Source organism: Neolamprologus brichardi, chromosome 18 (assembly GCF_056152115.1).
Source record: "Neolamprologus brichardi isolate AB-2024 chromosome 18, ASM5615211v1, whole genome shotgun sequence".
Lineage (NCBI taxonomy): Eukaryota > Metazoa > Chordata > Actinopteri > Cichliformes > Cichlidae > Neolamprologus > Neolamprologus brichardi.
Genome location: NC_142121.1, coordinates 3,280,561 through 3,304,064, shown reverse-complemented (window position 1 = coordinate 3,304,064; position 23,504 = coordinate 3,280,561). Strand labels below are relative to the sequence as shown.

The 23,504-nt window shown below is 40.8% G+C and overlaps 1 pseudogene; it reads left to right on the top strand.

The window, feature by feature from the left end:
• Positions 1 to 9,977: 9,977 nt before the first annotated feature.
• Positions 9,978 to 10,873, top strand: LOC148097315 (uncharacterized; annotated as a pseudogene).
• The last annotated feature ends 12,631 nt before the right edge of the window (positions 10,874 to 23,504 follow it).

The window sequence follows — 23,504 nt, the reverse complement described above, 5'->3', positions numbered from 1 at the left end:
CAGCAGAGGATCAGGGGACCATAACACCATCTTACACAGTTATTAACTAATGAGCTCATTGACTAATCTGAAACATCACTTTGATTTTTCTAACAGCTTCATTGGAATTTCAGCTCACAGTGGATCTGCAACATGAGCAGCTGAAGACCTTCAAGAGACGAACTTGAGGTTTAAACACACAGTTGAACAGAAACTGTGTCAAAATGGTTTAAAGGCAACAACATCAAATTATCAGAGTGACCATCACAAATCTGATCTCAGCTCAATAAAACAACAAAAAAAAACCCAATTTCACTCTGAAGAGAGGTTGAAGTCTACTGGCTTTCCCCTGTCAGCACATCTTTGAGGGGGTAAAATGAACATCCAGCCTTATGTGTCAGGTTTTTGGTATCACTGTAAAAAAGAGCTTTGTCCATGTCAGCTAGTAGTAAATCATCTTTATTTTTAATCAAATTTATAATCAAAGTATAATCCTGATCAATATGTTAAATGACGAATGTCTAATGACGACTTTGGTCATTAGAGCTGGGCGAGTCCCCTCACCCACACCGGCTCTATGTGAACTCTACAGACCAGCTTAACTATAAATCAGCTGCAGATGTGAAACTGGTGATCGTTGGATCTCCACTTTTTAGTGTGTGTGCATGCTTGTGTGTGGTACCGTGTGTGGCTGGTGTGTGTTGATTACCTTTGAGGTGGGGAGCCTTTCGAGGCAGCCTCCCAGGTTTCTGTTGCCCCGATCCAAAATGGCAAAGCTCTCCTGCGGTGACGTGCTGCTGTCGCCACGTCTTGCAGGCCGCACACTCGGCGGCTTGTTTTTAAGTTTTTAAAGTTTGCTCTCACACTGACAGCAGTGATGGACACGTACAGCTTCATGATGGCTGCCAAACACACAAAGAACACGACAGGATCAACAACCTGTTAAACAGTTTTACCAGTTTTTATACAAAATGTCATCTCTGTCATTCTAACTGTAAGCGATCATTAGCTAGATTAGCCACACTGTATTAGAGGGTTGTTGCTAGTTAGCGATGCTGCACACCTGTTACTCCCGTAGTCTTTATGCTTCAATGATTCCACAGGTCTCATTTTTTCTTATCCTGTTTTAGACAGAGATGACATCAGCAGCAGACTCCACAGAGACCCAGAGTTACTGTTAATATCTGAATTATATGGATTTAAACAGTTTTAGATTCAGTTCACACAGAGCGCTCTACAGCCTGGTAACATGGAAAGTTAAATGAAATAAAGCACACTGACAAAAGGTTTCATAGAAGTGTAGTTTGTTCTTTTCATTTAATAACAGGGTCCAAAGTCCACATTATTATCAACAGCTTCATTCACCCTGGGGAACAACAAGTGAAGGTGACCACGAGGACCAAGCTGGGTTTCCTGGGTCCAGAGGTTTGAGAAATGTCCTCCCTTTCATTCATCACAGCTTCTGTTGACCCACGGAGGAAGACTCCTGATGTGTCATTTCAGAAACATCAGGAACTGAAGGTCACCACAGGGATCAAGCAGAACTCGCAACCTTCACCAGCAGCTTCCTCAGAGGGAAATCTTCAGACCTCCACTAGACGCCCAAAATAGAAGATGGACAAATCTGCATTTCATGAGCAGTGTGATAGAGACCTTTACTTTGTGTGATGTTAGAAGTATAGACCCTGTGCATGAGAAAATGCTAACTTCCTGGTTTGAGACCGGATGTGGGGTTGTACATTTCCGGTAGCTTTATTTTGCCGTCAATCGCTATTGCGGAGATGGACGCCAAAATGATGTTCAAAACTCGAAAATGGAAAGATCGCTTTAAATTACAAAGAGCAGAAAGTGGGACCGGTCACCATTGCTGTGTCCCGCTGTGTACTACTACAGCTAACAGATCATCTGCAGAGGAATGGTTTATTTGAAGAGTTTCAGTCAGGTTTCAGAGCTCATCACAGCACAGAAACAGCTTTAGTGAAGGTTACAAATGATCTTCTTATGGCCTCTGACAGTGGACTCATCTCTGTGCTTGTCCTTCTTGACCTTAGTGCAGCATTCGATACTGTTGACCATAATATCCTATTAGAGCGATTAGAACATGCTGTAGGTATTACAGGTATTGCACTGCAGTGGTTTGTATCATATCTATCTAATAGACTCCAATTTGTGCATGTAAATGGAGAGTCCTCTTCACACACTGAGGTTAATTATGGAGTTCCACAGGGTTCAGTGCTAGGACCAATTCTGTTTACATTATACATGCTTCCCCTAGGCAGCATCATTAGAAGACATAGCATACATTTTCACTGCTATGCAGATGACACCCAGCTCTATCTGTCCATGAAGCCAAATAACACACACCAATTAGTTAAAGTGCAGGAATGTCTTAAAGACATAAAGACTTGGATGGCCACTAACTTTCTGCTTCTTAACTCAGATAAAACTGAGGTCATTGTACTCGGCGCTGAAAAGCTTAGAAATATGGTATCTAACCAGATTCTTACTCTGGATGGCATTACCTTGGCCTCCAGTAACACTGTGAGGAACCTTGGAGTCATTTTTGACCAGGATATGTCCTTCAACGCACATATTAAACAAATATGTAAGACTGCGTTCTTCCATTTGCGCAACATCTCTAAAATTAAAAATATCCTGTCTCAGAGTGACGCTGAAAAACTAGTTCATGCATTTATTACTTCCAGGCTGGACTACTGCAATTCATTATTATCAGGATGTCCAAAAAACTCACTGAAAAGCCTTCAGTTAATCCAAAATGCTGCAGCAAGAGTACTGACAGGGACTAGAAAGAGAGAGCATATTTCTCCTGTTTTGGCTTCCCTTCATTGGCTTCCTGTTAAATCCAGAATTGAATTCAAAATCCTGCTCCTCACATACAAGGTCTTAAATAATCAGGCCCCATCTTATCTTAATGACTTTGTAGTACCATATCACCCTATTAGAGCACTTCGCTCCCGCTCTGCAGGCCTACTTGTTGTTCCTAGAGTATTTAAAAGTAGAATGGGAGGGAGAGCCTTCAGTTTTCAGGCCCCTCTTCTGTGGAACCAGCTTCCAGTTTGGATTCGGGAGACAGACACCATCTCTACTTTTAAGATTAGGCTTAAAACTTTCCTTTTTGCTAAAGCATATAGTTAGGGCTGGACCAGGTGACCCTGAATCCTCCCTTAGTTATGCTGCAATAGATGTAGGCTGCCGGGGGATTCCCATGATGCATTGAGTTTTTCCTTTCCAGTCACCTTTCTCACTCACTATGTGTTAACAGACCTCTCTGTATTGAATCATATCTGTTACTAACCTCTGTCTCTCTTCCACAGCATGTCTTTTATCCTGTCTTCCTTCTCTCACCCCAACCGGTCGCAGCAGATGGCCCCGCCCCTCCCTGAGCCTGGTTCTGCCGGAGGTTTCTTCCTGTTAAAAGGGAGTTTTTCCTTCCCACTGTCACCAAAGTGCTGCTCATAGGGGGTCATATGATTGTTGGGCTTTTCTCTGTATCTATGAAGCGCCTTGAGGCGACTTTTGTTGTGATTTGGCGCTATATAAATAAAATTGAATTCAATTGAATTGAATACTACTGGGGGGAGATTTAACAAGGTGTTAAGCTTCCACTCCTTTCTCAAAGATTCTGAATTGCGCGCACAATGGCTGATAAAAATCAGAAGGGACGGCTTCACAGTTACAACCATGTCTAGAGTGTGTAGTCGGCATTTTGAGACAGGTGAGATCTTCGTGTCTTCCTCTGGGAAGCGTTGTCTTCAGCTGAAAGCTGTTCCCTCTTTATTCCACTGGAATAATTTTTCAAAAAAGACGGAGCGACCCGGAGTTTGGGAGCGCCGGCCTCGACCTGTTGATACCGTGGCTATGGCAACCGTAGATTACAACACAGAGGATGAAAACGATGTGTCTGACATGCCCATTACTGGTTGTACTGAGTGTGCTCCAGCCTCCATTCCCCTGAATGAAGACCACGACTATGCACCAAGTCCTTTGATTGTGACCGCATTAAATATGAAACTATGTCACGGGAGATTGAGGAGTTTAGACGGCAGCTTGAGTCGTATCATTTGACGCAGGGATTTGTACTGCAGCGATTTTCTCCATCACCTGAGGACATTCGGTACTATACAACGTAAGAAATCCTGAAGTTTTCAACTAGTGACCCATGGCCTTAATAACATTACCACACAGATATGCATTTTAACACGAGGTTGGAGTTGGAGTTTTTGTTTGGAGTTTTTGTTTCTAGCCTCATCACTTTAACAATATTCAATCAATCTTTATTTATAAAGCACTTTTCATACAAAAAAAAAATGTAGCACAAAGTGCTTTACATGGTTAAAAGCAGCCCCCCCCACACACACACACACACACACACACACACGCACACTTAAAAAGCAAAACTGGGTACACATGAGCCATGTGAGGAAACACTATCCTGGGGAGCCGTCTGCACCGGAAGCCGGTCACAGACCGCAGCCTCCAGGCTGGGCACACAGCAGGAGGGAGGCAAAGAAGCCCCCCAGCCAGGCTGAGAGGACCCCCAGAGCCCCAGTGGCCACGGTCGATCACAGCCCCGGTGCAGAGAGCGCCCTCTGAGGAAACACTGGAGATATGACACAATAGGATATATACTGGATAAAAAGATAAAATAAATAAGAACGGGATACAGTATAAATATAAATATAAATAGAGTAAGAAGATTAAAAAATGAATAAGAATAAAATCAATAAATATTAGGTAAAACCTAAATTAACAATAGAATAACAGGATAGAATAAATAAGCATAAGATAAATAAACGTTAAGTAAAAGCCAAATTAAAAAGGTGGGTCTTGAGCCTGTTCTTAAAAACATGTACGTTCTCTGCGGCCCTGAGCTCCTCCGGCAGGCTGTTCCACAGACGAGGACCATACCACTGAAAAGCTGCCTCTCCGTGAGTATGTGTCCTGACTTTAGGGACAATCAAAAGGCCAGTACCAGAGGACCTCAAGGTCCGCGAGGGTTCATATGGTAAAAGCAGATCTGAGAGATAAGAAGGCCCAAGACCATTAAGACATTTAAAAACCAATAAAAGAACTTTAAAATCGATCCTGAAACACACGGGGAGCCAGTGCAGCGATTCTAAAACCGGTGTAATGTGGGCCCGCCCTCTGGTCTTTGTCAGCACACGAGCTGCAGAGTTTTGTAAAAGTTGTAAAGTTGAAATATTCTTTTTAGGAAGACCAGAGAGACAATGCGACTGGTAATAAAAGCATGCATCAACATCTCCGTGTTGGCCCGAGAGAGAATAGGGCGGACTCTGGCTATATTTTTTAGATGATAAAATCCAATTTTGGTTACATGTTTAATATGTGGGATAAAACCAAGCTCAGAGTCAAAAATAACACCCAGGTTTTTCACTTGTAGCAAAGGACATAGTGAAAATGCCTGTAATTTAGACAAGAGTTTCTCTCTCTGAGCCTCAGACCGACGATTAAAACTTCAGTCTCGTCCTGGTTAAGCTGTAAAAAGTTTTCTGCCATCCAAGATCTTATATCTAAAATACAGTTAAAAAGGGCATCCATTGGTCTGGTGTCATCAGGAGACATGGAAATGTACAGCTGAGTGTCATCAGCGTAACTGTGAAAGTTCACTCCATGCCTCCTGATGACACCGCCGAGAGGGAGCATATACAAATTAAAAAGTACAGGGCCTAAAACTGACCCTTGAGCAGTGTTGGGTAAGTTACTTTAAAATAGTAACTTAGTTACATTACTAGTTACTTCTATCAAAAGTAACTCAGTTACTTCAAGTTTCTCGTTACTTTCAAAGTAACTAGTTACTAGGGAAAGTAACTTTGGTTTTACTCAGAATTCTCTTGTTAATGTGTTGCTTCCATAACTTTGCCAGTCTTCTAGCTTGCTTACTTTCCACAAGTGCACTGTGCCACCTACCGATAGAAAGGAAAAGATAATGTGCATATTTCCACGAGAGAAATCCCACGCCTGGACCGTCATTGACTGCTGCCATGATTCTAGCCTACGTCACAGCGTCATGTGCGCCCTACACAAAAACTGCAGTCGTGGTGCTTTCGATTGTACTCAGAACTCGGAAATTCTGCCTTCTGAATAGGAAGATGTAGGTAACACCAGACTCCAGATGAACTGCATACAGGGCTGGACGGGGACAAAAAAATTGTCCCGGGCCTTTTGACTAGAGACCGGCCGCCATTATAGGAAAGATCATAAAGCCTTTGAATGAAAACAAACGCTGTTGTGACAGTGATGTACACTGTTTTGATGGTATATATGCATCAATCTATCAATCGTTTGTTGTAAGATTCAGATAATTATTTTTTAAAAGCGAGACATTTTAAATGAGAATAAGAAAGAAAAGTATTTCTTGGTGCCCCCCTCTCCCTGTTAATGCCCTACCTGCACCCCTGGCAAAACTTTGCTAGATCCGCACCTGCACAGTTACCAGCTGTCAGCTACCTAAAAAAGGATCCTGGTGTTTTCTGTCTCTCAGAAACAGTTCATAACTTCCATTCAATTCATTTATGTGACCTAAAAGGTAAACCTGTTTCTCCATCACCTGTTCAGCTCTGATGATTCAGTAAGGACATCTCCTGGTTTCATCTTCATGTTTCCCTCTCACCAGATAACCAAACCGATATCATGACCAGCAGCTTTTACAGCTGTGGCTCCAGCAAACATCAGCTGATACTAGAAATTAATATTAAATAAATTCTAACAACAGCTGATCAAGCTTAAACGTGCTGCTGTTGTTTAACGCGACATCGGCTGGTTTCCTCTTTCTGGCGCAAAGTGGGCGATAAACAAACAAGAGAGCCGATCAGCTGATCATTGATCAGTTTTCATGATTGAAGTAGAAACGGGAGAGGGAGGGGGGGGAATGAAAGAAGAAGAGGCAGCTGTGCAGCAAACACAGAATAACTCCAGCTTTGTGTCTTTTTCATTGTAGCTGAATTATGGGACAAACTGTTCCTTTTCACCTCAATAAGAAACGTGTCATATTTTCTCTGAATACCAGACGGGACGGTTGGCAACTCTAATAACTTATGAACAAAATAAAGTTCAACATCAGTAACTTCATAGCACCCACCCAGCTGTATAGAAACTCCGTCATGCTAGCTAGTACGCAGTACGGTAAAAAGTCAGAATAACGAAAGTAAACTCCACCTAAACTTGGTTTATATCTGACCCAGATAGACTGCAGGTCATAACTTCTTACCTGAAGTTCAGTTCACACTTGGACCGGCGGCCGCCTCGGGTCTCTTTTCCTTCTGCGTCCCCTTTCCCTCATCCACCTGCTGGCCTCCACCACTTCCTAATGTTACAGAATCTGTGTAAGCTCCGCGATAGCCACCACACGAAGTAACGAGTAACGACCCTATCTAAATCTCAGTAACGACTAACGCGTTCCTGATTTTGGCATAATAACTAGTTACCGTGCTCGTTACCACAATAATAACGTAGTTACTGTAACGCGTTACTTAATAACGCGTTAGTCCCAACACTGCCCTTGAGGCACACCACATGTCATTTTATGGATCTTAGAGGAGCATGTATCCATACTCACCATAAAAGTTCTGTCTGAGAGATAGGAAGTGAACCAGTTGTGTACAGCACCAGAGAGGCCCACCATGTGTTTCAGTCTGTTTAAAAGAATAGCGTGGTCTACTGTATCAAAGGCTGCGCTTAGATCCAGCAGCACCAGGACAGAGAGCTTTTGGGAGTCCCAGTTACATCTAAGATCATTTAAAACCTTTAGGAGAGCAGTCTCTGTGCTGTGGTTCACCTTAAATCCAGACTGGAATATCTCCAGGATCTGTCTATCACTCAAAAAGTCATTAATCTGAGTAAAAACAAGTTTTTCTAAAATTTTACTTAAAAATGGTGAGTTGGATACAGGTCTGTAGTTATTAAAATCATTACAATCCAAATTGCTCTTCTTCAGAAGGGGCCTCACCACCGCCGTTGTAAAGGCAGCAGGGAAGACACCCAACTGAAGAGAGCAATTCATCATGTATAAAAGCTCAGCTTCAAAAGATCCATAAAGTGTTTTAAAGAGTGAAGAAGGGATTGGATCTAAAAGACATGTGGTGGGTCTCACTGTGGAGATAACTTTCTTAAGGTTCTCAGCATTAACCAGGACAAAGCTGTCCAGTGTCTCCTCAATCGAGTCCTCAGATGTGTTTAAAATCATATCGCGAGAAGATAAAATATCAGATCTGATGGCGCTGATTTTTCCCCTGAAGTGGTCTGCAAACTGCTCACAGAGCGAGTCTGTGGGGGTTCTGTGGGAGCTGTTAAAATCAGGGTTAAATAAATGATCTATGGTGGAAAAGAGGACCTTGGGATTATTTTTGTTATTACTGATTATTTTGGCAAAGTATGAATTTCTTGAATTCCTTAATGTATTATTGTACATTTTAAGTTGCTCGCAAAATATTTCATGGTTGATTGTATTTTTATTTTTCCTCCATCTCCTTTCTGCTGCCCTGCAATTTCTTTTGAATTTTTTGACTTCTTCGTTTCTCCAGGGTGATGCATGTTTTACGTTTATCTTTTTGGTGGTGAGTGGAGCAACGGAGTCAAGGCTTTTCTTCAGTTTGCTGTTAAAATGACTAAAAATAAAATCACAGGGTGCAGGTAAAATCACAGGGGGGCATTCGTCTAAAACCCTGGTAAAATTTGCAGCCACTTCAGAGGTTAGATAGCGCCTCCTCACAGTTCACACCGAGGTCTCCCGCTGAATAAAACCGGTGATGTTAAAAAACACACAGTAGTGGTCAGAGACAGCCAAGTCAACAACAGAGGACACACTGGCGGACAGCCCATGGGTGATGACCAGGTCCAGGGTGTGTCCTCTGTTGTGAGTCGGCTGCGTGACGTGCTGGGTAAAATCCAAACAGTGAAGAATGTTTAAGAATTCTTTTGATGCAGGGTCAGAAGGATTATCTATGTGCAGGTTAAAATCACCGGTTAAAATTATCATGTTATATTTTGAATGTATGTTTGTTAAAAATTCTGAGAATTCCTTGATAAAAGCAGCACTGTCTTTAGGTGGTCTATAAATTGTGACAGATAAAACTGTGGGGCTGCTGAAAACAATAGCATGGAATTCGAAAGTGGTAAAATGATCAAATAAAATGTGTTTGGTGGTGAGTGTGTTGTTGGCTAAAGATGCAGTCCCACCACCTCTCTCACCACTTCTAATAGAAAAAGAGAAATTAAAATTTGGTGGGGAGGCCTCAGTGAGAACAACTGGTGCATCCGAACCCAGCCATGTTTCAGTTAAAAATAAACAGTCAAGTTTATTATCTAAAATTAAATCATTAATAATAAAAGACTTGTTCAACAGAGAGCGGACATTTAAAAGTGCCATACTGATTGAGACCGGTGGATTTTTGACAACAAAGTTGAATGGATGTTGACATTTTTGAAGAGGCCGGAGGTTATTAATGTTTTTGGAGTTACTGGATTTATGATAATTCTGTTGCTCTCTGTTTGTGATTATGACGGGTATTGTGTTGACTGTGGGAGAGAAAGGTCCGAGTCCAGAGTTTTGTGTATTACTGTTAAAAGTGGAACAAATATAGGAGCTGGGACCAGGGGAACATCAGTCAGTGACAGACAGATCAGCAGGTAATGTCGGTTTGGGGTAGAGACAGGGCGGTGTGCGGGAGTGCTGTACGCCGAATGCCAAATTGGCAGACAGCAAATGGCGTCCCCAGGCGTTGAGGTGGAGCCCGTCTGCTCCAAAAAGATGCCTCCTCTCCCAGAAGGCATCAAAATTGTTAATGTAACTTACCTCTGATCTGTATTAAATTGACCAATAGAAAGTTGTAATGTCATCTGAAATTTACCAATAGCTGCAGATAAAAAAACTATATTAACATCCACCATTTAAATGCAGATTTCTGTCATATAAGCATTTGATGGTCTTTTGGAATCTAATCCAAGAGGCAACAAGCAGGATGGTGAGGGTCACCAGTGGTCAGAAGAGCCTTTCCACCAGCACATCCACCGAGAGCCCTGTAAACAGACCAACTGTAAGTTCTACACAACCTGCTTGATCTGTGTGTGTTGCACATTTTTGTGAATGCAGCAATTTTTTTTCTCTTCCAGAAATTGTTGCCAATTGATGAGCTCTTCTTTTTCCTGAATTATCTGGCAACTGGCTGTACACCAAGGGAGCTTTGTCACAAGTTTAACATCCACAGAGCTACAGTGTGTACAATACTTATGTCATGGTCCAACTTTTTGTACACTTTGCTTGGATCTGTCTCCATCTGGATGGAACCTGGCAGAGTGAGAGCAAACTGCCCCACGGATTTCAGTGGGACTTACCCAGGTCATTCTGGACTGTACTGAAATGAGGTGCCAAACACCCTCCTCCCTTCTGCTCCAGAGCGAGGTATTTTCAACTTACAAGTTGTACTGCATTTTCAAAGCGCTTATTGGCATGTCCCCCCATGGAGCATTGACATTTGTCTCAGCACTTTTTGAAGGCTCCATCAGTGACAAGGAGATTTTCCGTCACTCTGGCATCACCTCCCTCCTGACGCCTGAGATGGATATAATGGTGGACAAAGGGTTTCTGGTAGATGAGCTAGTGCCTGGGAAAGTCCATCGCCCAGCCTTTTTGTTCAAGCAAGCTCAAATGTCAGAGTTGGATGTCCTTAGAACCCAGTCCATTGCATGTCTGAGGGTCCACGTGGAGAGGCTCATCAGGAGGGTTAAAGAAAACAAACCTTTTGACACTGTCATCCCTCTCTCCATTTCTAGGAGTATAAACCAAATTTTTACTGTTGCATGTCTCCTCACAAATTATCAATACGGACCAATGGTCCATAAATGGGTGGTTGATTAAAAGTTTGAAATGTGTGTAGTGTATTTAGTGGGAGAAGTAGCCAGTTTTGGGAGAATACTTTACAATTGTATTTAGTTACTGAATACTTAATTCTTGCCTTTAAATGTATTTTGTAGCACATTCCATTACTTTGTCTAGTCAGAATACTGTATTCTGAATACTTTCAATATCTTTAGAATATTGTTATTATTTTAAATTCATGTATTTAGTTACTCTCCAAGAATGTAAGTTGCAAATTTGTTACTTAAGTAAAATTGATAAACAGCTAACACACCCCCTTTCCTGGATAAAGTTTAATAATAAATCACTTGATGTTTTACTGTTATGCTGCAAATAAAACTGCCTTACTTTAACCGCATTGTCTATTGCACTGCTCTGTGTGCTTCTTATTGACTGCAATAGATTTTCTAAAGATAGTAAATACTCTTTCTCTGGGATTCTGAAAATAAAAAACACAGGTTTCAAATGATCAACTGTATTTGACATACTTTGAGTTTTATAACAGTAAAGATATCAAATTCTTTTCTACCAAAAAAACCCCATGGTTTGAACACAAACACTGCTGATATTAATACTAACACAAAACTCGTCTGTGTGAACTCTTCACCAAACCTACTTTTACCAACAGCTTTCTATTTCGATCAAAACAAAACAACAAGCAAATAATACAATGGCCCTTGCCCACCATGTAAGTTTATGACATTAAAGTCAGGAATGACAAGCTGCCCATTTATGATACTGCAAGGTATTTGTCCATGTACACGTGAAAATAGAACATATCTATCTTAGGCTTCATTGTCTCCATCAAACCCTCATCCCTCTGTATTCTTTGTATGAAGACATCTTCTCGAGTGGAGACTACAAAATTGCACCAACTCATACCTGTAGTTAGCAGCTGGCCCTCTGATGACCTTGAGGTAAGGTGCATCTACATAACTTTTAATGTTTGGAGATTTCATTTCTACAAGGGCCAAACGGAGGTTGCTCTAAGGGGTCGAAAATGATACCATCGGGTGATGCACCAATCCACGGTGCATCTGGGTGCACCACAAATCCACATTTGTAGTGGTTCACTCGTTTTATCTGACAGTATTCCCAGATCGCATCTGCCTCTAACTCTCAACCCCTCTTCATAGGGCCTGTCTGGTGAGTTCCTTTTAAGATGCGTTCAGCCAGCAGCTCTTCAGAGGATTTGCTCACATGACAGATCTCTCTAAAACGAGATGCAGTCACTCGTGGTCTCCGTACATTATACCAATCGGCACACTCACTCTGCTCTTGCGTAGCACATTCTATGCTCTGGGACATTTCCAGCGTCACCTCCAGACTTTTCATGTGCAGCTGTTGCTTCCTGGAACAGACAAACATGGACTCTGATGGTTTCAGTCTGTAGTCCTGCAGTGGCAATGATGGTGGAGGTGGAGCATTATGAAGAGTCTGCGCTTTCTCTTTGGATGGTTGCTGATAAGAAAGTGGACTTCCTTGTTGCACCTTGCCAAAACGTGACTCCACAAGTGGGATATCGTCACCTATTCCCATGGTACAAATCATAGGCCGGTCAGCATCAGAGAAGGTTTGGTACACTTCAGATACTCGTAGAACCGAGAGGTCAGGAAGGTCCCCGTAAAGGCCTTTGTACAGTTTGCTCCTGGATGTTACAGAAAACACACAAACACAAACATTTTAAATTTAAGGGAAATCTACTACAATTACAGGTACAATAATAGCAATATATATATATATATATATGTGTGTATATATATATATATTTTACAAATGAACATTATGACTGATGATTAGAGGTGTAAAATTCGAAAAACACCACCTGAATGATATGTCACAAAAAAAGATTATAATTTTAAACAGATTCTCAGTTTTCAGATTAGACTTCAGACAGAATACCATGATGTCATAGTGCCACTGGGGGACAAGAAGTCGATTTTCTTATTCATTACATTTGCCATGGCAGATCAAAACTTTAAATTTATAAATGCTGAAACAAGTCATTTTTATTAGTTGCTAGGCCCTAAAACTCACTATATTACCACTAGAATCTGCCTTTTAACAATAATTAGTTGCCCCCCATTCTGTATTAAATATTACTGCCCTAACGAATGTGATGATATCTGAAACCTCATCAGTAGCAAGCACTTACCACACTCCGTCTGTGGTCTTTCTTGTTTTGGGTTTGGCTGAGAGCACAGCCATCTTCTCAACAGGGCCAGGCTTTATCCCCTATTACATTATGGAAAGAATTAATTATAAAATATAAAGTTACATTAAAAATACTGCGATGATTGCACTCACCATAACTCTGGGCTTATGCCACTGTTGTTCACCTTCAGTGCAGCTCAATATCGGGGGAACGACTTGGACTTTCAACTGCGAATAGTGTGCAGATTGAAACAGAAGAGTAATACAGTGGTTGCACAGAGCTTTTCCAGCCTTGCATGTGCAGGAGAAATGCAGCAGTTGCTCCTGCAGCGAATCTTTCTGGACCACCTACAAAGTACAATATTTCAATGTATCCTCAATTAATATCCTTAGAAAGTATTATCCATATTTGCCCGATGCATTTATTTCTGAACACCTCCCTGATATGACAGCCTGACATGATCCTATGATACATTATGCACTATATACACTAAACACAATTTCACACTGCCTCTTTTTCATGATCATACGCTGAGTTTGTGAGATTTCTCTGTTTTCCTCATAGACCTGAAGGACTCTGCCCGGACCACCACCTCTCCTGAGCCCTGATCTTTGTCAGACACTGCAGAAAAACAACAATTTCAGTAAAGTTAGTAATAGAATAACGTGTCAGTTGGTAAGTATAAGCATAGAAACTGTAACAGAAACATATATATACCCTTGAAGCAGACATTCTCATAAAAAAAATCAAATGATAAGTTTTGATGTTTGATGAGTGTAGATTGATTGGTTAAACAAGCAAATGTTCAGCATGCAAACTACGGGTGAACAATAGTGATGCCAGATGCTTCACCCATTATGTCGATATTAGCGAGCACAGTTAAATACACACATACACAGCATGTCAACAAACCGTGAAAAAGCCCTATATAAAAATAAATACATCTCTAAATTGCTGTTAAGGGTCTCTACATATTAGTATTTCCGAAGGATATGTTGTGACTTACCTTCAAAATTATACAGATACTGACAAATATAAAATTTGAATCCCTTTTCTCTTTTGTTCTGAGGCGCTGGGGAAAAAATATCGACAAGTTGATGAACATCATTTACAGATATATTGGGTAAATGACCAAGACATCTATAAAAATGTAAATCGCTGCTTAATTCATTCATTTGGTTAACTTGTTTAGGACCGTAAACAAGGCGCGAATAGGACACCAGAAACAAACCTCCCCACAGGACTTTCTGCACCGGAAGTAGCATATGCTAACATGCACATAGTCTATTCACATCATCCTCAGATGAAGCACAGAGACTCTGGACTTTTACATAATGATGTTATATTCAGTCCTGTAGAAAGTTACATATTTAAAATATATATTATCCTTTCAGGTTACTCTGGTATGAAGGACTCTGAATGACTTCATGGTAAAGAACACAATATTGACAAAACACAGTGTGTGTGAATTCCAGATTAAAGTTTTTAGTTCAACATACAAGTGACGACCTTTGACCTTCATCAGGTTTTATTTACTTGTGTCAGAGAAAATCTCACTTCATGCAGCTGACTACATTCAGTGTTTAAAACAGAAGCTGTGCAGGTCTGAGTTTAGCAACTTTCTGAAACACCAAACTGAGTTAATATTTATGCTCCTATAGTGACAAAGTTACATGGATGATTAATCCCTTTGACTTTTTGTCTTTAACTTTATCAATAAAACAGCTGCAGCTTCCACTGACAAAGAGTGAACATGTAGGATGATGTGTGTGATGTCACTGGGTGGTGCTGAGGGCAGCTCCTAAAATCACAAAGAGAACAGAATCATCACAAACTGTGAAAGTTTATCCATCAAACCTGAAGTAAAGCTGACTCTTCTCTGTCCTCACACACTTCAGGATCTGAAGTTCTACAGTTCTGCTGACAGCTGATAGATGAGCTGTTTGTTAAAAAAGACAAAGTCTTATATACTAACACATTATCCAGTATAATATTTACCTTTGAGTCATTGGTGCTTTTTAAATGGAGACCTCAAAGAAGAGATGATGAGCAAGTTTCCAGTCCTGGTTCAGTCTGCTGAGTATTGGACAACATATATTATTTATCTCTAAGGATGGAAGATGTACAGAGTACTGCACATGTAACTTTGTGAACAAGACTCATTAAGAATAAATCAGACTGATTTTTAACCTGAATATTTCAAACAAATTCAGTAGAGAAAAATCTATAAATAAATAAACAGTCTGTGCTAAAAAAATCTTCAATGGAAAAATTAAATATAAATTCTGACTTCAGCTGCCAAACGTCTGTAATACAGTGGGGCAAAAAAGTATTTAGTCAGCCACCGATTGTGCAAGTTCCCCCACTTAAAATGATGACAGAGGTCAGTAATTTGCACCAGAGGTACACTTCAACTGTGAGAGACAGAATGTGAAAAAAAATCCATGAATTCACATGGTAGGATTTGTAAAGAATTTATTCGTAAATCAGGGTGGAAAATAAGTATTTGGTCACCTCAAACAAGGAAAATCCCTGGCTCTCACAGACCTGTAACGTCTTCTGTAAGAAGCTTTTCTGTCCCCCACTCGTTACCTGTATGAATGGCACCTGTTTGACCTCATCATCTGTATAAAAGACACCTGTCCACAGCCTCAACCAGTCAGACTCCAAACGCCGCCATGGCCAAGACCAAAGAGCTTTCGAAGGACACCAGGAAAAGAATTGTAGACCTGCACCAGACTGGGAAGAGTGAATCTACAATAGGCAAGCAGCTTGGTGTGAAAAAATCAACTGTGGGAGCAATCATCAGAAAATGGAAGACATACAAGACCACTGATAATCTCCCTCGATCTGGGGCTCCACGCAAGATCTCATCCCGTGGGGTCAAAATGATCATGAGAACGGTGAGCAAAGATCCCAGAACCACACGGGGGGACCTGGTGAATGACCTGCAGAGAGCTGGGACCAAAGTAACAAAGGTCACCATCAGTAACACACTACAACGGCAGGGAATCAAATCCCGCAGTGCCAGACGTGTTCCGCTGCTGAAGCCAGTGCATGTCCAGGCCCGTCTGAAGTTTGCCAGAGAGCACATGGATGATACAGCAGAGGATTGGGAGAATGTCATGTGGTTAGATGAAATCAAAGTAGAACTTTTTGGTATAAACTCAACTCGTCGTGTTTGGAGGAAGAAGAATACTGAGTTGCATCCCAAGAACACCATACCTACTGTGAAGCATGGGGGTGGAAACATCATGCTATGGGGCTGTTTTTCTGCCAAGGGGACAGGACGACTGATCCGTGTTAAGGACAGAATGAATGGGGCCAAGTATCGTGAGAATTTGAGCCAAAACCTCCTTCCATCAGTGAGAACTTTGAAGATGAAACGAGGCTGGGTCTTCCAACATGACAATGATCCAAAACACACCGCCCGGGCAACAAAGGAGTGGCTCCGTAAGAAGCATTTGAAAGTCCTGGAGTGGCCTAGCCAGTCTCCAGACCTCAACCCCATAGAAAATCTGTGGCGGGAGTTGAAAGTCCGTGTTGCTCGGCGACAGCCCCAAAACATCACTGCTCTTGAGAAGATCTGCATGGAGGAATGGGCCAAAATACCAGCTACTGTGTGTGTAAACCTGGTAAAGACCTATAGTAAACGTTTGACCTCTGTTATTGCCAACAAAGGTTATGTTACAAAGTATTGAGTTGTATTTTTGTTATTGACCAAATACTTATTTTCCACCCTGATTTACGAATAAATTCTTTACAAATCCTACCATGTGAATTCATGGATTTTTTTTTCACATTCTGTCTCTCACAGTTGAAGTGTACCTCTGGTGCAAATTACTGACCTCTGTCATCATTTTAAGTGGGGGAACTTGCACAATTGGTGGCTGACTAAATACTTTTTTGCCCCACTGTATGTTCGAGTACATCAATGTCGGGCTTTGTTATTTTAATGGTGTTTCTTGTATTTTGTGGACATCAGCTGTGTCAGTAACAAACACATCAGAAACTGGAGCTGATGTTACAGTCTGTGAGTGAAGAACGCTGTGAGAACATTTTCAGTCCTCAGTGATTCATCTTCAGTTCAAACTGTTTAATCTGCTGTTAATGATTAATGAGGGATTATTGAAGTGCAAGTTTGGTGTTACTGTCCTTACAGATGTGGAGACAGAAACATGCTGCTGTTTATATTTAATAATCATCTCTGTACAGGAGCTGAAGGAGAGTCCAGCCTCTTACAGTCTAACACTCATAATAAAAGTACAGTAACGTTAGTCAGAGACTGATCGGTGACTTTTCTGTTTCTCATATAAACGTTTCAGCTGCAGGACTGAACATCCTTCAGTTCAGTTCAGTCAGAGCAGCAGAGCTAATGTCTGAACTACAGCACTGACTTTAATCAGCATTCAGGCTCACAGTGATTTCTTTAGTCAGGATAAATTCACTCATGTGCACAGATTAGCTAACAAACACGACTTTCATCATCTTAGCTAGCTAATGACGTTAGTTACTGATTAGCTTACAGACAAAAATTTAACTTCCCGACAAAGTGTGTCTGTGCCTCGAGTCCTTCTGTCAGTTAGACGGAAAGACCCGACTGTTAAACGATAATGCTGTTAAACTGGGTGACGCTGCACCCAGTTTAACAGCATTAACTAACTAACGTAATTAGAGTCAAACTCAGGAGGAAGGAAACCTGCAGCCAGACACCAGGGGGCGATAGAGATGTTTTGACTTCATTTTTTGGGAAGCTGTCGGGTCGCTCATGTTTTCTACAGTCATTAGTTTGAATGCGATTGGAGTTTAATCACCTGCCTTTCGACTGTTAGGAGGACGGAGCCAGAGGAAGAGGGTTTTAATGGTCACGTTGATGGACAGTTACACATAAGCGCTGTTTTAAACTGTATTTGTTTACAATTCAGTTTGTGAATTAACCATCAACAGTTACTGTTTGCTGTGTAGCCATGGAAACACTGACAGCTGTCACTGGATTACTTTAATGCTGAAGAAATCATAAAAATTTAGGATTCATAGACAAGTTCTGAAGCCTCAGGGCTCCTGTTCCATTACTCACTTGTACAATATCACCTTTTATGATTAAAAACAATTATCATGACGAGCAGCACACATCATTCCTAGTTTTCATCCTTCATTGTACAAACTGTGAGCAAATATAAGAGATGCATGTTGTTGCCAGAGGGCCACTCAGTAAACATCACATCTGTTCACATCTGGCTGTAGAGCTCCACCCACTGTGGGTTCAGGCTCCACTGTAATAGTTCATGTGATAATATTACAGGTTCTCTGAACAGGCAGGTTGTGGAGTGGACAGGAGAGGAGGATGTGACAGGCTGTCCTTTCACAACACAACGAGACAACAGTGAGTGGCTCGTCTGTCTGATCTGAACTAGTGTCTTATAAAACAGTGAAGACTGTTGCTGCTATTCTCTGTAAATCTAAAGGGTCTAATAACTATATTACACATCATCCTTGGAGCAGCCGTGTGTGAAGTGTGTTTTTTTGTTTTTTTTTCTCCGTTGTAGTTATCTCTGTGCAGCTAACCTTGGAGGAAACACTGAGGACACCAGAAACACTAGAAGAAATAATAAAATCAAAACAGGAACCAAAACTAAATAAAAACACCAGAATTATAAACTCAGCACATCAATTCAATTCAATTCAATTTTATTTATATAGCGCCAAATCACAACAAATGTCGCCTCAAGGCGCTTCATAGATACAGAGAAAAGCCCAACAATCATATGACCCCCTATGAGCAGCACTTTGGCGACAGTGGGACATCAGAAAAACAAACAAAACAAACAGGCTAATGGCCGTCATATCATAAATGTGTGTTCAGTCTCCTGTAAATGGACAGACTCTGTTTTGAAAAGTGTAAATCAGTCCCAGAACAAAGGAGCTTCTGAAGATGCTGAAACAGGGACAAGGTATAAGTTTACTTCACAAGGTGGCATGAAGAAGAACACTAATGTGGTTGTAGTGCAGAAAACATCAGGTCATCAGTGAGGAAGTGGACAAACGGACAAAAAATACACTTTAAAGAAAGCAAAGTTAAGTTTATTTATTATGTATTTATGGAGAGAAGCAAAATTCAACAAAGAGTCCTAAAAACCTGATTCAGTTCCAGCATTTCTGTCAGGAGGACAGGAAGAAAATCCCAGAAACTTCCTGTGATTAAGTGACTAAGATTCAATTTGAGGAAATGTGAAGTTATGAGAGTTCAAACTAGGGATGCACCGATACCGATACTGGTATCGGGTATCGGGGCCGATACTGTAAAATATGTGTGTACTCATACTCGTAAAAGTTAACCAATACCATGAACCGATACTAACTTATTTCATTAATCAGAGGGTGGCTTGTCATTTCTGTTGTAGTTTTTTAGATTGGTCACTAGGGGGACATCCCGCGCTAAACAGGCACAGGGTTAGGCGAGTGAGACTGGCAGCTCCAGATAAAAAAGAGAAACTGGAGGCTGCTGTAGCTAGGCTAAACAAAATGTCAGCAGTGTGGACCGGAACAGCCAACTTTAACTCAGATTTTGGAAAAGCGATGAAAAATGTCAAGAGAAAATTCACGGGCAGTTAAAATAACAGAGGCTAACATAGGATTCTTCTCAGCATACTCGAGCTGCGATATGAAATTCCCAGCCGCCCATCAGGGAGATAATGGTGCCAAAACTTTCTCAAGAGGTAAAGACAAGTAGTGTGTGTGCGATGTCAGTCCTTGGTTTAACGGCACAGTGGACTGATGATCCACGGGCAGATGGGGAGTTCGTTTGTCAATGCCAAATACCTTCGTTATTTTGTTTGTTTGTTTACAATATGGACACTCTGCACTCTGTGTGTGTGTGTGTACTCTGTATCGGAAAGTACTCAGATCCAAGTATCGGTATCATATCAGTTTGAAAAAATTGGTATCGGTGCATCCCTAGTTCAAACTCCTGACCTCAGCGAGAGTGTTTTACATGATCAGTTTTTATTAAATCTGTGTGTTTAGTCGAGTCGCTGCTAGAAGGACAAAATCCTGACCTGACATCAGTCCAAGTGTCTGGTTAAATGTACTGAAAGGTGTTAAACAACAAGTGCTGCTGGAAGAGTTTTCATGAAGAGAACATTAACACTGTGAATGAGGGATGGACTTTGATTCAGTTTGACACAATCTGTTTTTCTTTCACTTTGAATAAATGTTTTTGTGGGACTGAGGATACATTTGTTTCCATTTGGAAGTTTGATGTCATCTGTTCCTCTTGTTTCTGTCTTAAAACAGGATGAAAAATCTGTTCAAAACAGAAATAAATAGAATTGAATTTCTGACAGCAGTAAATAAAAATCGTCCCTGAGCTCAGTATGTTTGTGACTCTGAGATGGAGGTGAAACATGTGAAGCTGGGCTGTGGTTTACTGCTCTCTTCCTGTCACAGACACTGTTTGACATCTGTTCATCTGTTGGTTTTTGTTCAGGCTGCAGGGATCATTTCTCACTGTGGGGATCTCTGTACCAACAGGAGCAGTAGTAGGTGGCTGAATGATCAAGTTTAACTTTTTCTATCTTCAACTCACAGCTGTTCAGTTTATTCTCAACTGAAAAATCATCTTTCTGAGGATGACCATAACCTGAGTAAACATAACCACTCTTATCAATATAAAGAATCACTCTGAATGTTTCTTTTTCCTTCTTCTGGTACCAGAGCACATAGCTGCTGTCACACTTATCAATCCCTCCACAGCTGAAGGAGACACTTTCTCCAACTCTCCTGGTCAAAGTTAAATCCTTCTGAATCAGCTTTTCTGCTGCCATGGTAACCAGTGCTGTAGAGACACAGACAGATAGATGAAGGTTAGTGTGACAGTGTTTGTTACAGGTTGAGTTTGTTGGCTCCTGATTGGCTGGAAACACTCACCTGAACACAGACAGCACAGAGCAGCAGCTGGGAGGAAAAGCATTTTGTGCAGTGGTGTTTCCTCTGGTGAACCTGGGGAGAAGTGGCGCTCTGATGCAGCTGAGGCCAAACAAGGACGAGCTGCGAGATCAGACGAGGGCCACGTGGTTTCTAACAGGTCCTCAAAGCTCCCATCAGCCCCTGCGGCCCACAGATAAGACTGCTGCTGCTGATTGACAGCTCAGCTGAAGCTGCTGTGGTTTCATCGTCTTCATTTCAATCTGACAGCAGATCCAAAAATCTGGGTCACATGATGCACAAACACTCAGAAACATTCATGTTGCTGTGAATTTAGTAACACACACTGTTATCTGTTGTTTAACAGCTGTGATGAAAACTCTAAATATACAAACTAAATATAACTAAACTATAAATAAATAGAAAAATAAAAAAAATAATATGGTTCAATATTTTAAAAGTTCATAAATTGCACACAAAGTAGTTAAAAAAACAAAATCATATATAACAACATTTAGAGTAAAAATCTTCTTTGAAACAAACACATGTGGTTCTGTTGTGTGTTTAAAATATGTGCACACTGTGCTTCTTTCCCACATCTTCTAATGTGTTTTGTTCCAAGTTGGTTTCAGACTGAAGGATTCATTAAAGCCTTTTTAAGAATCATTCAAATGATGATCATCAATTCTAATATCTATAAACAGTAATAAAAACAGGGCTGTGTTTCACGTCAGCTTCATTTATTTGTAGCCATGGTTAGATTTCATTTGCAGTAGGCAGTCATCCACCTTTACACACACATTTACACAACAGTACAAAAGTACTTTTTGATTCATGAAAGAGAAATAAGACAAATGTTGCCTTTGTATCATCTCTGATATCGAAGGTCTCATTTGAAGATGTGAGTGAAGGACACAAATCTTTTGATCTGGTGTTGTTCTACATTTTAGGACTAAAAGACAGAAGGAAGAAAGTGAAAGTGACTGTGCGAGGGGTTGAAGTCATGAAGTCAAGTGGAGGCCGCTGACTGCTGTTACTTTCTGCTGTACAGCTTAAACAGGGACTCACAGTCAGCCTGCTAGAACATTTGGATGAAGAGAAAAAGGAGGAAAAAGACTTTGAGGGAAAAATCCAATAAGATCAGCATGTTTTTAATGTGGGAATACAACAGTTTCCTCCACCATGACACACACTGGAGCCTCTTTTTGCTCACAGCTTCACTCTTTGTCTCAAAGTTCAGTTTGGAGGCCAAAATTGTTGCAACACATTTGTAAGTTTGCACTAATTTCACTGTGTGACCCTTAATGGATGTAATCAAAGAATCAGTCAGTGAAATATGAAGCTGTGCTGTAAGTTTGGAGGAGAAAAGTGTCTCAGTGACTTTAATGAGGTGAACACATGAATACAGAGCACTGACTGACACGTACAGACTCCTTTAATGAGTCGCACACATTTTTGTGACTTCATTAAATGTCAAAAATGACACAACAACCTGCGAGCACATTATTGTCTGTTTGCTGTTTGTGTGCTTTGTTTCCTGTTATGATAGCAGGCATACAGCCATGTTCTCAATGTCTCAGCTATCATTGATTATTTCTGCTTTTCCTCTTCTATTAGGCACTTCAACTCAATGAATGACACACAGAAAGATTTCATGACTGTGTTCTTCAAAATAAGGACAATATGTTATCTGCATCTGAATGACTCATGTTGCCTTGTTTCTACTTTGTTTGCATATTTCTGCTTGTTGGAAACGATTTTCTGAATCATTCAGTAGTTTTTGTAATAATAAGGACATTTAGCAACACTTCAAAATGATTCTCCAACATTTGCTGTTCAGACTTGATCTGTTCTTACGTGTGTGATATCCAGAATGAAAAACTCAGCTCAGCTAATAAAATGGGAGCTGAGCAGACTGCAGGGGCTTCATGGTCTCTCCTTTGAGTCCATTAAAGTTCATTTGTCAGCTCTGAGTTGAGGATTTGAGCTGTTTCTCTCACAGGTGAAGAACACAGATGCTTCCTGGAATCATTCTTGAAGCAGAGTTCATGCTTGTAACTGTCATTGTGTTATTAAAGTGAAAAGCCACAGCTAACGGTGTGGAGGCTGCAGAGCAGAAAGCCACACAGCCCGTCTGCTGCAGGAAGTTTGGATACAGTCAGTTTGTGCTTCACTCACACGGCTTGTTGTTCATCACACAATGAAAGTAGAATCAAACTCTTCATCTTGAAATCTTTATTATTCACACAAACACAACTACACTGTTTGACATTTGAAAATCCAACAAAAACAAATCAAACTGAAAACTTGTGATAAAAATATTCCTGATGATTTTTGTTACTACAATAAAAGTCACAATAAGTACAAAAAGAATTCTAACTCAGAGCAACAATACATGTAAAGATGGATTTATTTCAGATGATCTTCTAACTGTTGAAGAAAAAGGCAAAAGAAGCACAACACATCATAACTAACATTTGTGAACACTGATCAAAGTGATGAATGAGATGAATTGATGAGATCTGATGGTGAGAAAAGGCGAGCAGGAAACAG